The sequence below is a fragment of the Triturus cristatus genome, chromosome 12 (assembly GCF_964204655.1).
Source record: "Triturus cristatus chromosome 12, aTriCri1.1, whole genome shotgun sequence".
Taxonomy (NCBI): domain Eukaryota; kingdom Metazoa; phylum Chordata; class Amphibia; order Caudata; family Salamandridae; genus Triturus; species Triturus cristatus.
In genome coordinates this window covers 288,360,647-288,374,920 of record NC_140595.1, presented here as the reverse complement: position 1 = coordinate 288,374,920, position 14,274 = coordinate 288,360,647, and the positions used below count along the sequence as shown (strand labels likewise).

General features: G+C 40.7%; 1 protein-coding gene across 1 annotated transcript in view; it reads right to left on the bottom strand.

Moving 5' to 3' along the window:
• Nucleotides 1–10,885, bottom strand: part of ADGRG5 (adhesion G protein-coupled receptor G5) — a 769,418-nt gene extending 758,533 nt beyond the window's left edge. The window contains exon 1 of the mRNA XM_085637711.1: nt 10,800–10,885. The gene's annotated coding sequence lies outside the window, so the exon portion shown is untranslated. The remainder of the gene's footprint in view (nt 1–10,799) is intronic.
• Between the last annotated feature and the right edge of the window lie 3,389 nt (nt 10,886–14,274).

Sequence of the window (14,274 nt, the reverse complement as noted above, 5' to 3'; positions counted from 1 at the left end):
GCATTGTCTCCAACCAAAAAGGGTAAAAGGAATTTGTCAGGACTTGGAGCACTGGATATTGTGAATCTGACCAGCAATAATTCATGTTAGTGCTTACATCTTAGATAGTGTTTACTTTCCGCCTGGCCAGTCTATTTGTGTCAAGTGCAAATGCCTGGAAATAGGTTGCTCCATTTATCAGAATCAACAGGTTGCCTAAATGTGTCTGGCTTGACCTTTGTCAGAATAAGAGAAGTTTGGTTTGTGCCTGTCCTCAAAATATGAACGTTTTCCTTTAGTCCTCCCCTTCACTGGATGTCTGAAATGAATACATGTTCATGGGTGAGTTCAGTACAACCAAGACAATAACAACCTAAGCCACCCAAGGGATCAGCACCCCCAAAAATATAATTTAAAATCTACACAAAGCCTCAATTGAATCTACTTTTAAATCAAAATATTGGCTTCCACACATGTACTGACAATGCACAGCTCGCTCTCTAAATGGTAAGAGACCCAACAAAAGACTCAGACACTCTTAATGGTGATCTTTTGATCCCCAAACATTTAATGGGTGCTGATTGGTATAGCCTCAGTGGTGACTAATATTGTTACCAGACCCCCCCTTACAAAACTCACAAAAATGTAGTCCCACATAACATTACACAGCATCACCAATTGTGGTCCTGATAACGCCATGGGAACTCTCAAAGTCCTTACTAAAAACAAGCCAAACAAGAGTAAGCATAATACAACAGTGTACCCAACACAACCACAAACCATCTCCACTGGAAACTGCAAGCTTTATAATAAAGACAGTGGAAGCCAAACTTGTGTTGGTAATCATTTGGCAAATGATAAAGCGTGAAAACATTCTTTACATGGCTTGCCAAAAAAAATGTATCCAAATCATTCCAAATACCACTAGGAGCTCTAAATTTGCTCATACCACTCCAGTTCTTATGAAGGTCCTCTGACTTAAAGATGAATCAAATAAAAAACATGTTATCAAGATTCAGAAGAGACTATACTTGCCTCCCCATTTCAAAAAATTTCCAAAAAGGTAAAAATACATTCTACTACAACATATGACAAAACATCACGTTAGCAGTCCAACACACAGGGAAATCTCTACAATGTGACAGAGAACCAATATGTGGAAAAATGCTCTGTACACCAATACAGGGTTTGATTCCCCAACCCTTTTTGCATACATTTAATAAAATAGCTTTTTTACAAGTGTAAAAATATGTTTCCTATTCAAGTCATTTTTGCACTCATAAAGGGATTCATTCACAGTTTCCTTGAGTGTAAATGCATAGCTGCCAAGGTTTCAGATTGCTTATGTGTGACATTTTCATACTATCAGTGTAATTATGAGTGACATTCAGCGGCTATGAGTGACATTTTCTCGTGAGCAAAATCAAGCAATGAAGACGTGGAAACATAAATATCAGAAATAACACCCATTTGAGCAACAAGAAACTCTAAGAGGATCCTAAAACTGCTGCAAAGCACCACAAATAGAAGGGCACTGTGGGATCCAACTGTACCAAACAGGATGTGAGAGGCCCCAGCGCTGATGATCTCAGTTGCCTGATAATAAATTACCATAATTACTCAGTCACTACAGTCAGTTGACTCGAGGACTCTGAGCGCTGTCCAGCCCGCCGCAGCACCAGGCAAGCCTCAGGAAAGTGAGAGGCTGAGGCACATAGGCTTTAATTTTTTCAAATTTTGCTAAAACTGTCATTAGCCCTAGGCAGTGCCCACCACTTCCCCCTCCTCCCTGGTGCTGCAACTGCAGCATCAGTGCAGGTGGCCACGCCCTTCCCTTGGCTTGCAGTTCCAGCCTGCAGGCCGAAAAATAAAATGATAATAAAAATGTTTTATTATCATTTTAGTTTTGTTCTTTGCCTCTGCTAGCTTCCATCAGGGGTGCCAATGCTCCAGCGCCATAACGGAGGAGCCGCCCTTGGTACCCTTTACCCTCACAAAGCAACTGTGCAGGCTGCAGCACACAAAAAAGGCACTGCATGAAAGTGGCCATGCACGCCTCTACCACAGATCAGGTACACCATGGCTATGCAGCCCTTCCTTACATAAAACAGTGAAAGAAGTATTATAAGCCTTTGTCACCAATCAAATTTAGTATAGACAGCAGCTGCATTGGCTCCATCTTAAAGCAGATACTGCATGGGAAGCAGCATTACAAGACTCCATAACAAAACAGGTATAGAATGGCCTTTGTAGGCCTTACACAAAACAGGAGTAGCATCTGGCTTTATAAGGTGTGGGCGAGTCCTTTACAAACAACATGAAAGGCAGGGGCATTAGAAGTGTAATCCTCCCTTAAACAAAATAAGTACATTACAGGCAACAACAATTGCCACGTGTCCCATGCTATATTTGACATCTTCAGCCAGTCTTGCTTTTTATACACACAATAATGTGCAAGCTTGCATTTTTATTCCTTTGCTCGTAATAGGAAAACAGAAACTATGAGTCCCAGAATGCAAAGCTAGGATTGATTGGAGCCATCAAATGTGACATAGGGGCACTCGATAGCTATATGCATTCAATAACTCAATGGAACGTGCTAGAAATACATTGATAAATGTGAGAATTAAACTGCAGGAACAGGTTTAGCTAATCTTAAAGAAACATCAAATGGAGTTCGATTTTAATTTTTTGAGTGCGTGTTTTCAGCCCAGAAACTGTATTCATACAAGCTTCTTAGCGGTCTATAGGACTAAATAATGTATTTAAACATATTTTATATATTATTTTATAATACAATGCATATAGGAGGACTACATCACTCCAGGACACTGTCTCAACTCTTGAACGTTTAACCTGCAAATCACAGTTGGCATGTGTGGTTGTCAGTCAGTCAATCAAAGCTTTATTCGGCACAAATTATGTGAACCATAAAAGGAACAAGTTAATGCAATAAAGTATATTACAATGTAGTGAATAACATGCATCTCATAAAACCAACATTCACACAGTTCCAAGACCATTAAAATAAAACATAAAATATATTAAAAAAATTAAATACAGTGGGATACACGCTTTTTGCAAAATTGCACCAAAGTTATACAATAGCCATAACAGTTACAATTAGACCAATCTAACACTATTTGATGTAACCATTAAAACACCAAGGGTAGTGACAACAAAATGAAGCATGGGGTATAAATAAAGACCTTAACCCATTTAACTAACCGTATTCCCTGATTCATCTAATAAAGCTCTAATACAGATTACTTTGGAAAGGAACAGGGCGACCCTATGGCATGCTGCCACATCTCCTAGTTCACAAAAATGTTTAAAGGCCTCCTGGTGATGAATAATTCTTTCTTGTAGGAAGAGGGATTTAAGAAGGGATTTCCTGGGAATCAGGTAAAACTTAAAAAAAAGTGTTTAGTGGTCTGCTCCGACTGGTTATCACAGGGGCATTTTTGGGTAATTGCACCCCAACCTTCATGTTTTGGGAATACAGTCAGATAATGGAAAATAAAAAGGTCAAAACGAAATAAAGGGTACCTATGCTGTGCATTATTGGTTCCTTGAGGTAAAATGTACATCCAGGATGATCCTTCCATATTATATAACGCCCACTGTTACCTTGGGGAGGTCTACTTGTTCCCTCTTCCCACGGCAGACCTCAATCACATCTTCTTTTATATCTTGTTTGGAATACCTTAAAAGGTCCACTGGGTGAGACCATAAGTCCCTCTCTGGCACAATCCCAACAGGACCTGCTTAATAGTCCGTAGCCAGGGGATTCTATTCATCATATCTAGGCCCATACAATCCTTAAAGAATTGATTTAGTAAACAAAGTTTCTTGTTTGGACCAGACAGATCACCATAGTAGTAGGGGTTTAGTTTCAAGGGTATCCAAGAGGAAATCAACACCGAATTCCCAGTGAACAATGGATACCAGAGTAGAGTAGGGTACTGCCAGCAGTCTCCGTAGAAAGGTATTTTCTATTTTTTGTAGAACACCCTTGTCCCATGTAGCCCAGTTTCCTGTGCCAGACGCTGCTGTTGAAAATATTTTAGCTTTATAAAGGGTGAGCATCTGGGCAATTGGTTTGTTACCTAACTTATAGGCAAACCTCATAAACCCTTCATTATTCCCGATCATGTTTGACACGCATATCTCCTTATGGTTTATCCAGTCCAGTTTAGATGAGAACTGAATCCCCAAATAACTAAAAGTATTAGTATTTTGCAAATTCCTCTCTTTAATAAAAAAAAGTGTGTTTTTCTTCTGCACGACCACAACTCATTGTATAAGTTTTGGCAATATTGATTTTCATACTCCTCCTTTCCATAAAAATCTGTGAATGAATCTAGTAAAAGCTGCTGACTTTTTGGGGTGCGTGCTAAGGCAGCTACATCGTCGGGATACAGTAGTATTGGGATCTGCCGCCTTCCCATCCGCGGTGTATCAGCAGCCACTGCCTGAAGCGTTTCTTCCACATCATGTATGTATAAAGAGAAGAGGAAGGGTCCCAGGACACACCCCTGTTGGACCTCTCTCCATATACCAAAAGGTGTGGTCAATTCATTGTGTATGGCAAATCGAATATTGGCTTTCAAATCATTGTTCAAGTGGGCTAAAAATGAGAATCTCCTTAGGAGCCCCCTTTTTATATAGACATTCTGAGAGCTTTTTGTGATCGACTAAGTCGAAAGCACTGCTTAAATCAATGAAACAGAAGTCCCATCCGTGTCTTGAGTATACTTCCCCATTAGTAGGTTCAAGTGGAATGATTGCTCGACTGTCCCCAAACCTTTTTTAAACACATACTGGGCGCTTGAGAGAATGTAATTCTTTTCTGCCATAGTTCCAATCTCTCTAGCAAGACTCTCCTCAATAATTTGGCGAAAGAGTCAAGTAGTAAGATAGGCCTGTAGTATTTCGGGTCGTTTCTAGGACTCTCCTTGAAGAAGGGTATGATAAGGGAGGTTGACCAAGTGAGAGGTACATGGCTGGCTCCTGCTGCATTGAGGACCTTGGTTAAAAATGGAGCCCATAAGTTAGGTACAGCTCTATATTCATTCCATTGGAACTCCCGCAGGGCCCGCAGCCTTCCCCTTTGGACTATTATTATTAGCCCTCACCACCTTGTCTAAGCTGAATGTTATTCTGGTAGGTTGATCAGCTGTCTAGAGGCAAAGGTCTCCCTCATCTGAACTGGACTGAGAGAAATCCAAGCATAAATGGTCAACCCATTGGGCAGGGGTAATTGCTGATTCCAAATCAGGGTCTATTCCCTTAGTGAACAAAGGGGCATTTATGGTTCTCCAAAATAGAACACTATCTTTCGTTTCAGCAGTCTGTAAAAGGTTTGCACAAGCTTCCCCTCGCAGGGATCTCTTCCTATATTTTATGGCTTTATTATAATTGGCTCTAGCTGCCCGAACTGCCTTGGTGTCCCTAGGGTGTTGATTTAAGATTTTGACCATATTAATCCTGGCCTTTGTGCATTTGCCATCAAACCAACCCTTCCTTTCCTTCCCACAAGATTTAGACCTTGTTGTCAACGACTTATTAATAGAGTTTGATAATATAATATGGGCATTTTGTGTCTCCCTGCGGCTAGTTTATGATGCTAACCCTATCACCATTTGGTCCAGGTTCTTTACCCCCACATTCTTTAGGAAGTTAACAGGATTAACACCTGCTCATTTAATTTTAACACCTTTCAAACCAACAGGGGCGAGATTAGCAATTTTCACTGAGTCCGGGCTCTCTGGGAGCTTAAAATTAAAAATCACTGGGTTATGATCACTAATAAGGGTGGACACTATGCGTAAATCTAAGATGGTTCCTTTGATAGAATCTGAAATGAGAATATGGTCAATAGAGCTACTAGTGCCTCTCCCCATAAGCGTAGGTAAAAGGGGATAATCGCTGGTACAGCAATGTCTGACTAGTTTCAGATTCAATTTTAACATCAAATTATTAAGCACTAGGCCATATGGGCTATGTAAACATGTGCTAGAGTATTTCCCCCACCACCACCCGGCCTTCTACCCCTATGGCCAGCACCTGCTCGGGGATCCCTCCAGACCCAAGATCACTGCCCGTGAATGCAACAACACCCAGAAGGCCGGGCTGAACAAGAACCCCAGCAATGGCGAGTAGATCATGCTCTGTAAATATGTAATATATATTTGTCCAACCCGAATCGCTTCAACTTTCCTTCAAATGCAACCTTGAGTGAATTTGTAAATTCTATATATGTAACTCTAGCCACTAGTATCTGTTGTAGACTTATGTACTTACTACCATTCCTGTGTGAATTTAGAGTCTATCTGTTTTGTATCTTTTATGTAATTCATGTACTCTGAAGTCTTCATGTAATGCAACTGGTTCTGTTGTAAAGCACTCTGACACCTTCTGGTAAAGTTTGCGCTATATAAAATGCATAAATAAATACATTTAAATAAGAATGAATTCTGACAACGAGAGAATGCATGCAATGTGAGCTTACAGCCTGACGCTCAGCAACAGCAATTAAGTATCCACTTGTCCCTCAGGCTGCTCAGTTTCACCAAATTATGTCTGTTCATCCAATACCTTTTTGTCTATGCGTGCCTCTCTATGTGCTTTCTGGCTGCATGTGGGTTGTGCGTGACTATATGTTGATATGTATATGAATTATATATATGTGTCTTCTGTGAGCCTGTGTATTTTGGCCTGTGCAGATGGGTGTATGTCTATATGATTGAGTGTATAGGTTGCTGCGTGTCTGCTGGGTAGCGTACATGAATGCATGCAGGTATGGTTGGCTGCGTGCATAGGTCTCTCCATGCCTGGTGGGTAGCATGCATGAATGCCTGCAGGCATGGTGGTCTGTGTCCATGGGCGACTGCATGCCTGGTGGGTAGAATGCATGTTAAAAATGAGTTACGTTGTCCAACTCGTTTAATGACCGTTATATACTTTAATAAAAATTTATTTTTTGGGTACTATGTTTTTTTGGGCACTATCTCTTTTTAAAAACATTTTTTTTATCAACGACCAGACTTTCTCAAAATTCCCTCTCTAAATCTTAGATAATTCACTTTTTCTTGTGGTTCTCCAGCCCTTCGTGACATGAGACTGTATTTCTCAGTTTATTCACTTTTAAATCTTTTTCACTCTATGTCTCTTGGCTTCTCTCGTAAGTGTTTCCCATATCACCTCATCATACCATTAAACTGTATATTAACATTTTTTGGTGACTATATATATATGAGGATTGTACCTGTTTTTTTATATGTGATTCCTCTTGCATGCACTTTGTATATGTGTTTTTAATGGTGCTTTTATGTGTGATTATCAATATGTAGGATTCTTTGTATGTGAATATTTGTATGTGAGTGTTACATCTGGATTCCTAAACTGGAATCTTTGTATTAGAACTGTGGCAAAATTCTTATGTATCAATGTTGTATTTTGTTGGTGTACACTATCTTGTACTATGCACTATATAGTTTACATGCTCTTACAGCCCTGATGAAGTCCAATGAAGCTGGACGAAATGCGTTGGCTGCTTGGCTGTTTTTTATCACAAAAGAAGAATAAAGGAATTTAACAATACTAACACTGGATGGACCCAATTATTTGTGAAACCTGAATTTGGTGGTGCAATCCACAGTTGCGACGAATCTAATTCTGGTCTTGGAGACTGCTCTCTGGAGACAGCGGAGCGGTGGAGGTGCACACCATTGGAGTACAATACTCCAAGCATTGGACTCTTTGTGGGGGATTTCTTTGTTTTTTCTTTAGGGGGAGGTGCGTCACATATACACTGTAGTGTGTATGTATGGTCTTGCTGTTTCACTTTGGTATTGTAATGCCTGGTGGGTAGCATGCATGAATGCATTCAAGTTTGGTAGTCTGTGTCCATGGATAACTGCATGTCTGGTGAATAGCATGACCGCACGCAGGTATGGTGGTCTGTGTCTATTGGTTAACGCATGTCTGGTGAGTAGTGTGAACAGATGTCTTGTGGGTAGCGTGAACGCATGCAGGTACGGTGGGTGGTCTCTGTGCATCGATGACTGCATGTCCGGTGTGCTTTGGAAAACTAAGTCCCAGCTGCAGAACTCAACAGGATCTGTATGATTGAAACACACACCTATTGCCCTAGTGTGCATTGTCGATTATTTCTTTCACCGTCATGCTTGATTACTAAGGGCTAACTATGAGTGGGCTGTGAAAGGCTGAGGTATTTAGTGCACCCAGTAAATACAAATACTTCTGACGTAGGTATTTAGCACATGGGCTACATAAATACTTCATATTCCAACATTTCTCTGGGGAGTTAGGCATTACATGCAGAATCTGTGTTTACCGCACTTAATTCTACCCGTTTCAGGTTTCCCACACATTTGTACCCAATAAATGTAAACAGGTTTGACCTGCTGTGTTTGGTACAAAATCTGTATTTCCCATCCGTGAGCAAAACCCTCCTCTGGATGGCAATCTCCCCCCAGGGGCGCTACGAAACTTGAGCCCCCTCCCAAAGTACATGAGGGACCATACTCAGGAGCTTCCCTCCCCACCCATATACATGGGCCTATGTTGTTTTCTGTTGCTTTTCATGTTGAAACACTGGAGCGTTATTTCATTCTATTTGTGCATTAGCCGCTTTTATTGACCTACTAATGTAATTTTATCAGCGTACTTTTTTAACATCTGGTACATTTTTGTGAAGAATAATGCGGTCTGTTATACCAATTCGTTTGATATGGACCTTGCTTTATCTTTGAAATCAATGTTGCCATAATAAATGTTTGAAAAAATGATTTTTCGTAAAACAAAGCCAAGTTCTTATAATGGTCATTAGATAAGGTGGAAAAGGGAATTCTCAAAGTCAAAGGCTATCTGGAAAACGAAATATGACAAATGTAGCAGAGTAACTGAAATTACGTAATTCTATACCCACAGCGTTATTCTTGTAATTGTAGACATAATTTAGTTTTCTGCATAATTTGCAGAGTTCAGCAACGAGAAATCTGTTTCTACCTCAAACGGAGGGTGTTTCTAAAATGATTTTAATGGGTAAAATGCGCCATACACTTTTCAAAAGTTAAAAAAGGTCGCCTTTCAACTAGAGGTGCGCGCGAGCCAACAAATTAACAGGGATGGCCGAGTAAAGGGTCTGGCTCGGATCTTAGAGCCTGTGCACAAGCCGAGCCCTGAAAATATTGTTATGTAAAACATATATCAAAAATCACTACAATATGATAAAGACTCTTACATTTTGTTTTAATGTATGTAACACGTGGAAGCTTTAACATTAATGTCACACTTTAGCACTGCACTGAGAAGTACTTTTTAAACATAAACCATTAGGGAACTAAGAGGCAAGACAGTTGTCATGCAAACCTTGTTGATAGCCCAGATTATTACAGAGCAACATTATATTCTTAAACACAATTTTTGTACAAATGGTATTCTGAACTAATATATATGTAAGTTCTTTTATACGGGATAATGAAGAAAAATGATTTTTGGTGAAATAAAATATTTGCCTAAAGTCACACAATTTAAGCAGGGGACCCATGATTTATCCAGGTTTGCTTGCCTCACTTTGTACAAATCAGCCACTAATTGGGTACCTAATTGTCCTTCCATTTTTTGTTACTGCTTTATTTTTACCTCTTTGTGGAGTTGTTACATAGTACGAATTTGACCCCCAGGTGTTGGAGGTTTCACTTGAGGACAAGTTCTATTACACAAGGTCACATTCAGAGTTCATAGCCACAGGCAGATTAAGTGATTTTTCTAGCATCACCGAATGTTGAGCTGACGCCAGGCTCAAACGTAGTTCCCCTTTTCCAAAGCCTGCAGCTCTGGCCCTGATTCCACATCCTCAGTAGAGAGAGATTGGCCCAGGGAAGCCACTTGAAAGCTCGGATCGTTATGGGCTTGGGGTTCCAACAGGACTCAAGCCCGGCTCGAGCTTTCAGTGGTTCGCCCACCTCTACTTTCTACACTGCCTCTGCAAGTGAAAGTTTACACCAAAGATTATTTGCCAAGCATCAAATGCTAACCCTTAGTTCTAAAGTTGCCAGATGACTCCATGTCAAGAAGGCCACCCAGTTCCATTCTTCGGCCTTCAACTTCAACTTTCAAATCAGTGTTTTGAGATAGGTTAGTCCAATTGGTTAAACTGAAGTGAACCAAAACTACAACTCCCAGAAGGCACTACACTGTTAAAGGAAAGGACAGGGCTAGAAAACGGTGTCCCTGATGACATGGAGACATCAGTTAATCTTATTAAACTCTCTGTGGGTTGTACAACAGCAAATGGCTCTTCCGAAAAGACAACCCCCCCCCCCCCAACAGTAACTGGGTGCCTCTCCATCTTTGAATAACAATACTAGGGGACCTCTGAGGAGACCATTCTGCCGAGGGTGGATGTGGAAACCTAGCTCTCTCTGAGCAGCAGAGGAGGTGTATTCCAAATATGGGACAGGATGTGGCCTTATGGCTAGAGCGGTCGACCTTGACACTGGGGAACCGAGTTCGAGTCTCGGCAGGGTCGCTTAACATCCTGTGATTCTGGGCAAATCACTTAATCTCCCCTCCCTAACAAACCATGAATGTGTCCTTCTGTAAGCAACTGGTGCTCATGTAAAGCACTCTGATACCTTCGGGCCAAGTTCTCGCTATATAAAACTCCGGAGAGACAAGTCTATTCACATAGTTCACACCCAGCTCCTGCTAGGGTCATATGCCACACATGTCCTTCCAAGAAGACGATCCATCCCAAGGCACCCAGGTGGGTCTTCGCAACAACTTACCTTACAAGGGACCCCGCAAGAGACGATTCTGCTTAGGGAGCTGAGGCAGCATACCCAGAAGGCTGCCCGCCGTGCTTGCAGAAAGACCTATTTTAGGCGATGAGCACTTCTTTGTTCTTTTACACAGGGTTGCGGTTTTAAATGATGATTTACTTGACCAAATGTACCAGTTGTGGAAACCAATACAGAAAACAGTAACAGATTGTCGGTTGGATAAAGCAGAGACCGTGCAAAGAGGATGGTGTGGTGAGGACTACATATCTTTTTGATCACCAGCCTCATGACTTCCTCAAAAATAATATAATCTTCAAATACCACGGTTAAGAAATCTAGAGCAGAACAAGCTGACGTAAAGCATAAGAAAACTACTTGCTTCCTTTTTGGTAGCACGGATGTACATTTTAGTAGTTTCCTGTTGCTGCTAATGTTAAAGGTATGGCTTAGTTGCAGCTTTAGTCAAACTATTTATTGTGCACAATATCAATACTTACAGTGGTCTTTTAGTCTGCATATTTATTATTTTTGTTCTTTTGCTTTCTTGTTGATCTCATTTGCTTGCATCTAATTAGATGGCTTGAATTCCTGTTATGCCATTTTGTGGCGCATAGTTTCTTTTTCATTTCTTTTAATTGGATGGCTTGTATCTTTCCCCCGCTTACATCCAGGGACCAATTTTTTTTCTATTTTTTAGCACTCCATGGAAGTGCATGTGTTTTCTTGCTCTCTCTTTTGCTTGCCTGTTTTACGCCTCACAACCCAATACTCAACAATATCCGTGTTGTTTCCCTTTCCCTCATCATATCCGCATGCTTGCCCGACTCCAACCTGTCCCTCTTGGCTTTTTAAAAAAAAAAACATTCCCACCTGCGTAATTCCTTTGTTGCACTCCTCCCTGTTCAACGTTCCACAATGCTGCATCCCTCAGTGGGGTTTTGCTGCTTTCCCTCACGCCACCCAGCCGTTCCAATTCTATTTGGTTTTTTTCCCCGCAGGCCCATCAGCTGCAATCTGATGCCGAGAAGCCCTTTTCTAGATAATGCTCTCTCATCCACTTTTTATACTGTGTAATTTACCACTCCAGGGTGGGCACCTGCAATCTTTGAATGGTAAATGAATAATACATACATAAACATTGCTGCTGCATTGAAGCATTTGTGGTCATGTATGCATGCATGGTGACAAATGTGCGCTTATATGTCATAGTGTTTGGGATGCCATTTTATTTTTTGGGGTTTTGCTGATGCTGTTCAACGTCAAAAGTAACTTTGTTTCTTTTCGCCAGTGTTGTTCAGCATTGGCCCCACGCACTGGCGAAGCCAAAAGATAGCAAAAGGCAAGACCTGTTGGTTGGCCAAAGGCTTGTTTTAGCTGCAGTTGTGAAAGTCGTGAACTCTTTCGAAGCTTATGTGCAAACTATTTCCAGCACCCCCAAGCATGCATTAAATGACTCCCAAATACAGAACAATAACCTCACGTATTTCACAAGCGATTGGACCCATGTACAAATCTTTCAACTTATGGAAGGCCTTAGGGTGGGCTCATCAACACCCTGCATGGCCCTGTGGGCTCTCAGAATGACCATCAAACATGCAAATAATCTCAAATGAGAATAATTACATGTACATTGGTCCCCTGACTTCAGTATGGAAGTGCAGTAATCCTGACAGGATTTTTACAATTCTGTGGCCCGATATGCTCACTGCCATACCTTTAAAGGATGTAAACATTTTCCTTATTACGGTGTAGTTGTGACATCACTGCTCTCCAATACAAAAAAAGTATATCATCACCATGCTATAGTAAGCTACATGATCAAGATTTGATGTTTCAATGTCTTTTCTTGGAACAAACAACACGTTGTATAAGCAGCTCCCTTAACATGATTACTCTGTCCCTCAAATATATAATTAACCCAGAGATAGAAGTGAGCGGAAATATTGGGGAACTGGGGTTCCGTGTACTAAGGAAGGCTAAAAATGTGATCGTGTAAATTGCACATTGATTGGTTAGGCAACTACCCTTCATTGCCCAATGCGACTGATGTATTAAACAGTTACATTGAAATATATACATTAATACCGGGTCTCAAAACCTCCTGGCTCAGGAATAGCGACAAGACATGTCACATTTTGTGACCCTCTATGAGTGGCTGTGAATGGAGGAAATACAACTGGAAGGGACTACAGACCTCCACACCTGCTTTCGTTTTCTCCTCGTGTCAAGGTTTTTTTTTTAAAGCAGCTTGTGTCCCATACAGGGACTGGCGGTGCTCTTTAAAAAAGAAAAGAAAGAGCTGACGCCTAGGAATGTATTGGGGGGGGGGGAGGTCATTTAGTGCGCCTTCTGAGGTAAAATGTGTTAAATAGTTACCACTCAGTCTTGGTGGTTGGTAACTGATGTTTTTTTTTTTAAATATCTTTATTGGGTTTTTTCCTTTCATTTTTCTCCTTCTCATTACACTTTGCATGACAATAGAGAATAATCAAGAGCAACATGTAGATCTGCATGATACAACCGTGTTAAATTACTGTGCAGGACAACGCTATACATTGCAGAGGTATAGTCAGTGTGTGCCATAGCTCTCACATGCAGCATCAGCAAATGGTAAACCATGCAATGTTATGATTGCCTACTCACTCTTCTGCACCCCATCACTAGTTCGCAGTTGAATTGGCGGTTGGTAACTGATACAAACCAGTGTCCCACACCTCCTCATACTTTCAATTGAGAAAGGGTCAGAAACCACTTTTGAGAGCCACTATCAGTTTTCAGATTGCAAAAAGCGTTTAGTGCATTTTAAAAAGGTATTTTGCAATTGTATATTGTAACTCTATGTTTCTCCATTTTGTCGGCTCTGCAACCGGAAAATACCTTTGTACATCTGGTCCTGAGTTACTATATTTTTTTTTATTTCATACGAGCCATTTATATATTTTTATTTAGAGAGTTTTATAAAGCGATGGCAAGACCCATGGGTATCAGAGCGCCTTACAACATTTACACAGGCAATAAAAAATAAAAAAAATAGTATAGTTGTGTAAAATAAAAATCAGTACCTTAGTACTTACCTCTGCCCTTGGCCTCCTGGAGAAGGATGGGGTGTCCTCTGGTACCGCAGACAGACAGCTGAAGAAAAGTGACAACCTTTCATGAGTCATTTTAGGCCGCAGTGGAGACACATAAATGTCTGTATTTGAAAGCCATCACTTCCCTCTTATGGAGTGCCAAAGCATTAACTCTTTAAAAATAAATGCAGAACATTTCGTTGTGAAATCAGTCCATGTAACTTTGTAAATAAAACATATCTTAATTGCTTTGAAAACAAGCATTAGCAAAGCGAAGAGGTCTGGAGTTTGATGCTAATAGTTTGGCTTTGTCAAAAGTTTGTCGTGTTTTGTCGTGGTTTTTGCAAAAGTTTATTTTTGAGGAAGCAGCAGGACCCTCATCAATCTAAAAAATATTTGCCTGAAAGCAA